The sequence below is a fragment of the Sciurus vulgaris genome (genome assembly GCF_902686455.1).
Source record: "Sciurus vulgaris genome assembly, chromosome: 9".
Classification (NCBI taxonomy): Eukaryota; Metazoa; Chordata; class Mammalia; order Rodentia; family Sciuridae; genus Sciurus; species Sciurus vulgaris.
In genome coordinates this window covers 115,925,575-115,937,984 of record NC_136469.1, presented here as the reverse complement: position 1 = coordinate 115,937,984, position 12,410 = coordinate 115,925,575, and the positions used below count along the sequence as shown (strand labels likewise).

Below are 12,410 nucleotides of genomic sequence, written 5' to 3'. Positions count from 1 at the left end.
CCAAATGACTGTAAAATGATCTTCCCATACAAAGAAATGACAGGAGTTGAGAATGTAAAACCTATTTTGAATTATTTGATTTATAAATGTTTCTCAACACTTCAAATCAACCATAATTGGCTGTCTATTCTCTTCTTTGAACTGAATGTAAATTACCCATCAACTTCTGTACATGGCTTTCTAAATTTAGTCTAACAGATAATTACATCTATGAAGGGCAATCCAGGAAGATGCATAGTACGACTTAAAACTAATTCAGGCTAAAGGACTACAATGGCAGATGGGTCATTATTCTATAAAGAAATAAATCCTATTAAATGAAAAATACAAACGGAACTCTAACAGTGGGGAGACAACGGAAAATGGGAAAGTCAAAGAAGCGGTTTTCAGAATATAGAATTTATAGAATCATATTTAAAGATACTTTTGGAATTATAAACTATATTCCATTTCATAGGGAAAATATCCAAGAAAAACATTTTTTCCCATTAATGTACTTTGGAATTATAAGTAAATTCAACATACGTTCAAGCTTAACACTATTCTAAGTACATACAAGCATCTAGACAATGAGAAAACAAACATACGACAAAGGATCTGGGTACTGTATTTAAGATGTTTGGGACATGTCAATATGAATTTCTGTAGAGGGACCATATCTTATTCATGTCTGTAGATATGGTGTCACATGGTGGAAAGACTCCACCTAGTATAATGGAGAGAGAAATCTGATTCAGATTCTAGTTTTGCCATGTATCAGCTATCTGAATTCAGAAAAGTCACTTAAATTCTCTGAGTCTCTTGCACTCATTACTACTATTCAAATCTTGAGTGTCCCCTAAAGACCTGTGTGTAATGGCCTCGGGTCTCAAATGGTTTGGAATCTCCCTGAATAGAGATAGTAGGTCTCAAAACTTTGAGTGTGACCAACTGCTATAAGTATGATCCCTGAATATCCCCAAAGGTTCATGTGTTAAAGGGTAGGTCCCCAACTTGGCTCTATTGGAGATGCTGGAAACTTTAAAAAGATGGGCCGATTGGGAAGTTAAAGTTTACTGGGGACATGTCCTTGAAGGGGACTGTTGGTCTTCTCTTTCCCTCTCTTGTATCCTGGCCGTGAGGTGAACACCTTTGTTCCACCATCTGATACCCACCACGATTGCTGTCCTGTCCCCATGAGTAGGGCCCAGTGATCATGAACTGAAACCTCCAAAATTTGGGGGCCACAATGAACCTTTTCTCTTTCTGGTTATCTCAGGTATTTGTTACAATAATGGAAAACTAACTAACATACTGATCTACAGAATGGAATTGTTTATGGCATTAAAAGCTATAGAATCTAGGTTCTGTTCAACCAAATTATAGAAGATAAGGTAATAGATCTAGCTAACATTGCCATCCAAGTAGAATGTTTTATACCATATATTACTTGGTTTGCCTAACCACCAGTATAAATGTTAGAGAGACATGCAAATGATTTTATCAATGTGGTCAAATATATTTTGTTCTACACTGGTGGCCATGTGGTATATTATAATTGATATATGGCTTAACGTTCAAAAGTATGCTTTTGCTATTAGCTGGTTTTAGTGTTCTTCTAGTTTCTGAGTGAACTTGTACATGTCACTAAAATTTGAGCTGCTTTTTCATATATAAATGAGGGGACAGTTAATGGAGAACCTACCCACAGGGTTAGAATCAAAATGAGCTAACATGTATAAAAATGCTTTGTAAAAACCAATTCTCCAACTAAATATCAGATGATGGAATATGAGAGAAAAGAGATTTTTAAAGTACATGTTTCAGACTGTCATAAAGGGGGGGGTAAATCTTGGCTACTGTAAACTGAAAATAAAATATTTAATTTAGAAATAGGAAATATTCCATAAATTTTTGTTTTAAAACTTTTTACTTTCTTCTACTTTGTGTGGTATGCATAGTGCTCTCATTGCAACATGTTTAGAAAGTTGTAAGAGGGAGACTGATCAAAAAATACATTAACAGATTTGGAAGAGGGTGGATATAAAGTTAGAATTTCTGAGTCATGAAAACATCAGATAGCACTTCCAGAAAGGTGTAACTTTATTTAAAACCGAGCTGCTGTGAATTCCATCATGCTGCAGACACCTCTGAATCAACAATCCCTGTTGGCAAATTGTTATGCTGACAAATTTCTCACATAAGACTGAAAATTTCCATTTTGTAAACAAGTAAGTGGGTTCTTGATGGTCTAGCTCATACCCCGAGCTGGAACTTTGAGAAGAGGATTCTTGGCTTGGGTGACCATGTATCATTCATTTCTCACATTAGCAAAGCTGATTCAAATATTTGTCACCCAAATCAGAGAGCCACTGGGAGCATGAATGTAATATTATGTCTGATATTCTTTCTCAAGTTTGGGAAACATAAACACCACATCACTGGCTTCATTGGCTCCATTCCCTGAGATAGATAGAGTGGGACAGTGTTAATATTGCTTTCTGCATAATACTAGGGGCTCTACTTAAAACTGTCCCACCCACAATAGCACAAACACAGAACAGTGATCCAGAATTTCCCTTGCCGGGATATTTGATATACACAAACATGAGGGCGCATGCAAACAAACACAGATTGGGCGACGGGTCTTCCTTCTGTTGGGTCAGAGTCAGTCACAGAGGCCATGGTTGGTGCTTTTTGATCACCATCCCCATCACATAAGCATGAGGAACTGGACGTGTTCCACTTGTAGCTGGAAGAAAAATTACCAGTAGTCACAGGAGGAGAAGTAGGTGAGGTCTATTTGCACACCACAGACTGGAACAAAAGTGCACGTCTGTCACAAAAGATGACATATATGTATACATAAGACTTACAAAAGACAGAAGTGTCCAAAAATGGACATCAGATTGGGAGGTAGGAGATGCTGGGCCCAGACCCTGGTTGCAGTGGAACTGAAAGAGATACCGATAAAAGTTGAATTTAGTGTCTGGCACACAGGGCAAGCTCCCTACCTGTATTATCTGCCAACTGGGAATGGCCGTTCTTGGCAGGAGCATATTTCCAGGCCCATTCATCAGGCACTTTTGTCTTCCCACTTCTAGATGCTTTCAATCCTCCAGCTCACCTCTAGGATGGGATGGATGTCCCTTTGATCTCATAATGAAAAAACAGGGACAGAGGAAAATGAGGAATTTGGAAGAGTCTAGTCCTGTGTGAACATGTAGGCATTGTCCTTCTCTTCTATCTAGAAAGCAGAAGTGATGACCAGTCTTCCACATCTGTAAACATGGGTTGGAGCAGCCATTGTCCAGGTCCCTAAAGATACCAGCAAGGGCCAGATGCAGGCAAAATTAGAAAAGGAAGCTATTATATTGCAAAGAACACTAGGACAGGGTCATTTATACCTGGATTCTGGCTCTACTACTAATTAGTTATGTGACCTTGCACTTTTTTGAGCCTTGGTTTTCTCACACAAAAAACATAATAGCACTTCCAATATTTGCTGAAAAGGAGAAATTATTTGTGTAACATTTCAGCCCACAAAAATGAAGTAGGCTACAAAATCAGGACCTGCTTTCTACAATTATGCTTCCCTCTCTCCTTTCTATCTAGTGAGTCATCAATCAACTGATTCTTTAACTTGGAAAATTATGGGAAATCATAATAAAGTCTTACTACCATGGTAGATCCCTTCCCTTACGACATTTGCAGTTAAGAAATGACTCTCTCTAGTTTTAGGATATCAGAGCCCAACTAGAGATACAGTGAAAGAATGTGGGGGAAGATTGTGTGTGAGGGAAAGGTGGGCGATCAGGCATCCTTAGCTGGAAACATCCCTGATACCCCAAAGACAACAGCCTACTTTACCTTATAAGTATGGCTGTGCAGGCAATCTTTCAAAGTAGAGCCCCACAGACAAGACAATGTGAAATCCTCCCTTCTCTGCAGCCTTGGTCTGCAGTGACACTGGCAGATGCTAAACTTCCTCCTGTCTAGAACAGTTAATTAGGTTATAGTGGCTGCCAAAAATCCCAAAGTCATCCGAAGAAAATGCAACACTTTGAGATCTGAAACAAAGGTCAGAAGACACAAATATTAATCCCATTTTTAGAAAAGAGAAATAAGTAGGGGGATAGAGAAAAGAATTCAGGCAGGTCCTGTATAATCTGGCAACTTTTTATCAATCTTTTATAAACAATGTCAAGATCAAGCATAATGTGGTCCTAGCGCCTTTCTTCTATAATAGATATTGCATTTTCATAAAATCTGACACTGTAATAGACACTGTATACTCATAACTCATTTCAGAGTTCTTAGTCCATACCTATGGGACATCAGGGAATCTCTAGATACCATTCCTGCTGGAAAACATTTCCACCTGAGAATAATGAGTCTGGAATAGGAACGAAGATAATTTGCTAAAATGATTCAATTGAATAAATAGCTGTGTTGGGGGTTTCTTCATTGGTCGCATCAGATTTTCACAAAGTAGCAATGGCTGCCTGCCCACAGGTTCTCAGGAGTGGAGAGACTGCCTTAAAAACCTAGAGACCCATTTCTTCCAATGAGGTTACCCCAGAACGTGTGTTGGGTGTGGGGTGGTCTAACAAAATAAACAGCAGTACATAGGACTTCACTGCCACCAGCAGGGCCCAGAGGAAGTGCAGGCCTGGAAGATGCCAGGGACTGCCTAGAAGAGAAGCCCTCAGGTGAGAAGATAAAACGTGCAGCTGAGCTGCTCTCCCCCTCTACCCACCACCCTTCTGTCCCCAGTCTTGAAGATTTAGAAAAGGTGCTCTTCCTCTCTAAAAGACAGGTGTTCCTGCCCAAAGGCTCAGTATGAAGGATTTCGAGGACAGACTCCAATTGTTAAAGTTCCTAACACTCCCTTTTCCCTCCCTGCACATCACAATCCCATTTTTATTGTACAAGGCTTTCCTTCCTTTCCTAGTTCATGGATTTCAATGGGTTTCCTGGAGTGTGTCCGGAGAACACTTCTATATCTGGGTCCCTGTACATCTCATGTCACTTAGGACGTGGACCAAACCCCTCACCGTCTACCTCCAGCCCCAACCAAAGGTCCAGTGCCTCTTGGATCAGTCAGGTGGAGCGGACCTACCAGTTGTTCAGATTTGAGAAAGCCATTGAAGCGCACACAGGAAACTGTGGCTCCAGGCCAACTCTGATTTCTCGCACACTCGTCCCACTCGACCGCCACCCGCACTTTTACAGGCGCGAGTGCGGGGCGGCAGGAGCTGGCAGCTCCCGAGAACCCGCAACCGCCCGCCAGGCCCTAGCGTGCCCTGGATGGTGAGGAACTTCCAGCATCCTCGCTGCCGACCGGCCTTAAAGCTGGTAGGCGAGCCGAACAGCCCCCAGAAAGTGTTGCGGTGGGAGCAGGAAGAACCCCCGGGAGCTACTGAGGCCTCAGGAGAGTTCCCCGTGGAGATTCGTTCCCAGAACCGGTCGGCGACCACGCTGCGAGGAGCACGTGAGCATCGCAGCTTGGCTATAAAATCCCCCGCTCCGAGGAGCCTGGGGAGTGAGTGTCGCGGCAAAACGCCGCCACCTGCGCCAGGAAAGACAGGGGGACGGCGATTCTCTCCAGGACGTCCAAAAAGGTCCAGAGATTTGGTGCATCAAACTTTAAGGCTGGGTTCCCTGCACTCCTGCAAAGGCGCACCAACGCCCGCACGCGTGGATTCCCGAAAATACCCAGGGTTCGTTTGACCTTTAGGAGAGTTGAAGGGGGAATAACCGGAATCTCTGGCTGATTGATTTCTTGCCCTCCAACAAGGAGGCAGCCTCCAGTACTAGCGTTGGTCCTCGCAACAGCCCTGGCGGCCCCGGGGGAGCCCCCGAGACACCGCGCCCAAGCCCCAGCCACCTTTTAATCTGTGGTTATTTCCGTGCTGCGCAGAAGGCGGGTCCCGACCAACTCGGGACGCCTTTCCCTAAAGTTTGATCTGTTCTCTTCGCCCGCCCAATCCCCGCCGCCTGGCGGCCCCCTCCTCCCACGGAGGGCGCGGGCGGGGAGATGGCCGCGGGCTCTCCCCAGCGCAAACGGGCGCTGTGCGCGTAGCCGCCGCCACGCTGACCTCCAGCTCCAGCCGGCTGCTGCGCTGAGTCCTGGCAGTGAGAGAAGGCAGTCGCCCAGAGGGGCTGAAGGCGGCGACCACAGGGGCCCGAGGCTCTACATGGCCGCTCCCCGCGGGCGGGTGGTGTGCGCCGCGGAAGTCGCCGGCAGCGCCTAGGGCTCGGAGCGGCTGAGACTCGCCGCCTGCGGACATCGACCCAGCCGCTTCCCGAAGCCGCGGGCAGGAACCCGAGGAGCAGGAGGTGACGGCGGCTGTTCTTCCCAGAGGGCGATGTGGCCGGCCGGTGCGGGCACCAAGCTGCCCTGTCCCCGCGACTCTGCACTCCGGCGGGCGGCTTTCTCCGGAAACCTCACGGCCCTGCCTTCTCACCTAGTGCCCGCGGGCCGCAGCGTCCGAGTTTTCATCAGCGCCAACCCTGAAGGTGAGACTCTTGTCGCGTTTGTGGCTGTCTGTCTGCGGCTCCGCACCGCAGGAGCCAAAGAGTGTGCGGCTGCACAGCCCGGCGCACGGTGCGTCCCGAGCTCCCTTCCTCCAGCCAAAGCTGTGGCAGCCCTGAGCGCGTGGGAATTTAATTCGAATTTTTTTTTTTTTTTTTTTTTTTTTTTTTTTCTTCCTTCACTCATCAGTTCGCCTGTAGTCTTCTCCTAGAACACCTTTTCTTTTCCCCGGGTGGAGCTAAGAAACATCCGAGGCATTAGGGGGTTCCTCCACCAACATCCCCTACCCCATTCTTTTTAGCGGTTTCTTCTCCGAGGTTATCGCAAATGCAAATAGTAGCTCTTCTCGTTCTCGGCTCCGCGGCGGGTTCCTGAAAGGGGGGCTCCCTCCTTTGCCACTTGTCCTGGCCCAGGAGAGGTGAGCATGAGGTTCCCGGAAACTCACCTCTTGCCATGCCTGGAGGGGCCGAGAAGACCGTTGTGAAAGGAAGGCCCTTGCTTGGAGGAGGAGGGGACTCTCGCGTTCTGGGGTCGCGGGGCAGGATGGCGCTCAGCCCAGCGCCGGTTTCACCTGAGTCCTCAGGATGAGCTCATCTCCTCCTTTGAGTCCCTGGGCTTGATCTTCTCAGAGTGGAACCTGGCCTTCTCGGTCATGTTCCTGATCAAGGCTAATACCTGGTAGACGCTCATTGAAAACTTGTTGATTTATTGCATTCGCAGTCAGCGGTTTAGCGCGGGGTGGTCAGATCCTTGCTCATCACTACCTTTCAGTTCTCAGTCTTCAGTGTAAATTCCGTTGCAGTGGAGGGGCGGGCAGGAAAGAATGCATTTGACTGGGGCTAGATAAAACTGAAGCAATTGCTCTTTTACAGTAGGGGGAAAAGTTTGACTATGAAAGGAGTTACAGAGACAGGTGTGAGAGATTTCAAGAATTTAACCTCTTTGAAGCTGAGCGTAAGGGTTCACTCCTGTGATCCCAGGCTACTCAGGAGGCTGAAGCAGGAAACCTTGTCTCAAACTACAAAGGGCTGGGGATGTAGCTCAGTGGTAAAGCGCACCTGGAGTCAATCCCTAGTACCACAAAAAAGGGCGGAGGGGGTGTGTTAACGATTTTGTACCCTTAAGACACAAGCCTTGTGTCTTACAAAGTAAAAAAAGTTTACATTCAAACTATGGTTGGATAGGATCCTCATTTGAAAGCGCAAGTCCCTGTTGTTTTTGAAAAGCACCCAAAGTGGACCAAGAGAAGTAACTTTCTGGAAAATCGAAGTTTCAAGTAAACTCAAAGGAATGGGTAAAGAGTCGCATTGGTAGCACTGATATTAGAACTGTATACTTTTGAGGGAGGCTCTGATGTCCTTTCGTCAGTTTACAACTTCCTTTCACAGAACTTAAGGCTTTTAGGAAGGTATGGTACACTTAAGGAATCATTCTACGTCAAATAGGTCTTCCAGGATTTTTACCTACGTATGGATTAAATAGCCATAAAGACATGCTGCCTGGTTTTAGAAATCTGCAAGTTGTTTTCAGGGTTAAAAAAAAAATTTTTAGCAATATTTTTTAAAGTGTTTGAGAGAATTATGTTGGAAAATTCTTGTTCTTAAATTTTCCATCTTAGCTTTAAAAACATGTTTTCATGGAGTGTTTAAATCTGCTAAAGTGAAGCCAGCCAAATCACTGGCTCTTTAAAAAAAAAAAAAAAAAAAAAAAAAAAAAAAAAAAAACTTCTTGAACTGCTTCTAAAATAGTGAAAATTCTGTGAATACCAGTAGTTATTTTTTTTTTTGTTTCAACTATGTAATTTCTAGGATTTAAGTGATAATGGATTTATAGTTAGCTTAATACTGAATTTTCAAAATTAATGTCATTTTCCTTACTTCGTCAATACCGTTCTTCTGATTCCTAGTTTCCTGAAATTAAAGCTTTAGCATATACCAATTCTAGGAAAGCAAACAGAAGGGAGGTGCCAATGGCTTTTGGTTACTGTTTTTTTCTGGACGGCTTCAGTACTTACCCAAAAAGACCAGATATCTGAAGCTTACCTAGGAAGTTTGAATATGTGCAGGATCTAACATTTTATTCACATAGTCAAGCAGGAGCATATTGAAGAAAAAAGATAGAGATGAGCATTTTTAATAATGTGAACATAAAGCCTTAAAATCTTTGTAAATGCTCCATCAGAGGCAGCACTTCGCTGTAGGATCTTTATGGAAGCAATTTAGCAAGCAAGCAAATGGTTGTGTGTTGGTACGATCCAATATTAGATCCTTGGCCAATACTGAAGAGCCTCTCCACTGTCAAATTAAGACAAAGGGCATTATCTCATGCTTCCCAATACAGGCAGAAATCCAATTTATGTTCTAAATAAAAGCTAGTTTGTGTTGAAGCCACAGCAATACTTTCAGAATCGAGCAAGACTCTTCCTTAAATTATTGCTTTTAATAGGTGTTGCTTTACAAGACTCATATAGAATTTCCCCATCTATAAGGAAGGTGATACCTGTCTTCAGGATGGAAAAATTAATTTCCGGTATAACAACTCATTCAATATTTTAATTGAATATTAAAATATGACTAAGATTCTGAATCTGATCTCTATCCTCAAACAGCCCTCTGAGGATGGTGAACTTCGGGGTGTTCTTTCTGTCCTGCAGATGAGAAAACTAAGGCTATGTCAAGGTGCTTTCCTGAATTCATATACAGGGTGAAATAGGCTAGAACTTGCAGGACCCTCAAAAACACCCATCTTGGTACTCTTTGGTCAGACCCTGTAAATATCTTACACCCATATGGACAAGAGAACAAGCCAGATATAGTGACTCTCAGCTGCCCAGCATCTTCTGGCTGTCAGGCTCTAAGAATATGAATAAGAATATGAAAGGAACATGACTGCCAGACCCCATGTGCTTCCTCCGAGAGGTCACCATAGAGGCATTCAAGGAAATTTCAGAATGTGCTGAACTCTAATGGATATATTCCTGTCCAAAGGTGTGTCTTCATCTGACCAGTCCTCACCATATGGAACATGCTGAAGTCAGACCTGTGTGGAGGCAATAGTATTATCTCAGATTTGCTTAAATGGGTGGGCATTGGACTTTATCTAGTCCAACCTCCCACCTGACATGGAAATCCCATCTGTGGCATTTTTATTAATCCCTGGAAGGTATCCAGTCATTTAGCCACCGCCTTGCTGCCAGGACAGCACTTACACCTCCTTGGTACAATGATTTTAAAATACATAAAATCTTTCATTGTGATAAAACTAAATTGCACATGCATATGGAAGGGAGAAAACCCATATGATTCTCTTCCTGTTACTGGAGTCTTGAGGGCCCTCCTTTCCCCACCTCTATTCTAAGCTAATTTAGAGTAAACTATTAACACAGAAGAAAAACTAAAATATTGTTTTTGTTCCTGATAAACACTGAAGCTGGTCCAGAATCCCTTATATGTGAAGCCTGGGAAAATTCTCATAGACTGTCTAAAATGTGGGGGCTGCATTAGTACCCTATATCAAATATGTCTGTAGGGAAACATGACTTCACTGTGGTCAGTATTGTACATAACTTTCCATAATTCTGAAAATGCTTTTATTGATATGATGGAATTAGTAACATGGCTGTTGCACCCTGACTTATATAAGAATCTGAATATTGAATTTTAATTTTAATTAGTTTAAACTTAAATATGCATATATGGCAACTGGTTGTTCTATCAGTCAGCAAACCTCTAAGTTGATAAAGATTGTAAATAACTTCATTTCAGCTAAGGTCAAATTTTGCTACCAGTGACTTCAGTGGCTTCAGGTTTTGCTGTCAGATTTGAGAAACTTCATACTCTCAAAGCTTTAGAGATTTTGGAATTACAGGTAAGTGGTATGGACCTGCATAGGAGAATATGGTTTTAACTCTCTACCAGTGAGTTTTCCAATATTGAACCCCAGAATTACACAGACTTACCTCCCAGACACTGTCAGCAATGGATGGGACACACACCACCTGTGGACAAAGTCAGACCTTTTAACTTTAACATGTGGAGGAGCAAAAAAGAATGGAAAGTTTCCTTGCAGGAGAGAAGGGTCCAAGTTTTTTGCTTACATTTTCCTTTCAACTGCAGCCTTCAGATGGAGATGCTTCTCCCCTGAGGAGTAAATGATGGGTTTTCCTGTCTGGTGCTACTGTACCAGTGCATATCCCTCTGGGGTATAAAGGCATCTGGAGAGAAAAATCCCCCAACATTGATCTTTATGCATTTCTCTGCCCACTCACATTTCCACATCCACATCTCTGAGAGTTGTGCATTTTTGTCCATGTATTGATGACCAGATAGTCAGCCTGTTCCCACTTAAATTTCTTTTGTTGGCTTGACTTAGCACCTCCCAGGCACTTTCCCTTGCCTTTGGGGTCTCAGCAGGTGTGGGCTCCATTTTGATGGAAGTCACAATGAAAACGACATGTTTTCCTTCATATGTGTATATAGATTTTGTGACTGCAACCAGCAGCCATTGGCTTTTGCTTGGATTCCTAGGCAAGAGACAGAAAGACCTGCATCAAGAGGTTCACATGAAACCTATAAGTATTCTTCACCATTATTCTTACCTTTCCTATTATCCTAATTATTTCCATGAGTCACTCATTTTTTCATTGTCTTTGTAAGTATTCAGAAAAAGAGCAAAATAATGTGTACAGATATATATGTGTATACATACAGCCCTCTTGATATCCTGAGAGTAGCTTTAAAAATGGAATCCTAAGAGAGAATTTAACAAGTTACTATTTATGGTAAGTGTGCTTAGGACATTAAAATAAGTGAGTTCTAAAATTCTAGTGGTTGTATCTTCTAAGTCCTTAAGCAGACATTTACATAGGAGAAAGTATTGGACACAGGTATGGACTTTGGAAACAGTCTTCTTGGGTTTGATTCCTCCAGCCACTATTTAATGAACTATTTCTTCTGCAAGTTGTTTAACCTCTTTGTTCTTGGGTTCCTGACTTGTGAAAAGAGGACAATAGTAGCATCTGCTTCTCGGTTAGTAAGTAGATTCAGCTAATAGTTGTAAAATACTTCAAACAGTGCTAAGCACATGGTTGGTACCAAATGTTTGCTACTGTATCATGATCTTTATTTTCCAGTAATATCCAGATACCATGGAGGTGAGTTAATGCAAATATAAATAAGGCATTTCTTGCTCTCCAGAAATGTAGTCTATGGAAGCATATCTATTAAACCTCAAGAGTAAAACAAAAACCATTCTAGATCTTTCATAAAATTAGGTGCCTCCAAAAATCATTGTAAGGATTGACGGAACAAAAGTCGGGCACCTCTAGGTATTTAGGTCACATTGCTAATGCTACCACCCAGAGGGCAGGAAGCTGTATAAGCTGCTACTAGTATCACGGTGCTCCTGGGTACTGGGCAGCTGGCATTCTCTGCAAAACTCATCTGCTGCAATCCCCCTTGGCCACCACATCTAGTGGCAGAAGAATGTCTGAGTTCCCTTCCCTCCAACCTTATGCCATTGCATCTCTTTGACAGAACCAGAATTGCATTTGGAACCTGGCAAAAACTGAGTGTAGGACTTTCCAGGCTTCCAGCTTCTGCTCTGCCAAGGAAAGAGTGGATGGAAGGCGTAAGGTTACTCCACATGGAAAAGCAGCACCTTGCCAGGAGGAAGCAGACACTATCACTCCTTTAGCCAGTCATTGTTCATAAAGCACTGACTCTACAGAGTCCATGCGCACACATACACACTCTCACACTCTTGATACCCCAAGAATGTCTTTAAAAAGTAAAAATCTTAAAGGAGAATATACCAAGTTGCTTTTTTATGGTAAGTGGCACTGTTCTGGAGCTTAGAATACAGCAATAAACAAAACACACCAGGTCTCTCCTCT

General features: G+C 43.2%; 1 pseudogene across 1 annotated transcript in view; it reads left to right on the top strand.

Annotated features, from left to right (window-relative positions):
• Positions 1–2,086: 2,086 nt before the first annotated feature.
• The window catches only part of LOC306669021 (NACHT and WD repeat domain-containing protein 2-like), a 170,763-nt pseudogene continuing 160,439 nt past the window's right edge, over positions 2,087–12,410 (top strand). The window contains exon 1 of the transcript XR_013766764.1: positions 2,087–6,501. The product of XR_013766764.1 is annotated as an NACHT and WD repeat domain-containing protein 2-like (transcript). The remainder of the gene's footprint in view (positions 6,502–12,410) is intronic.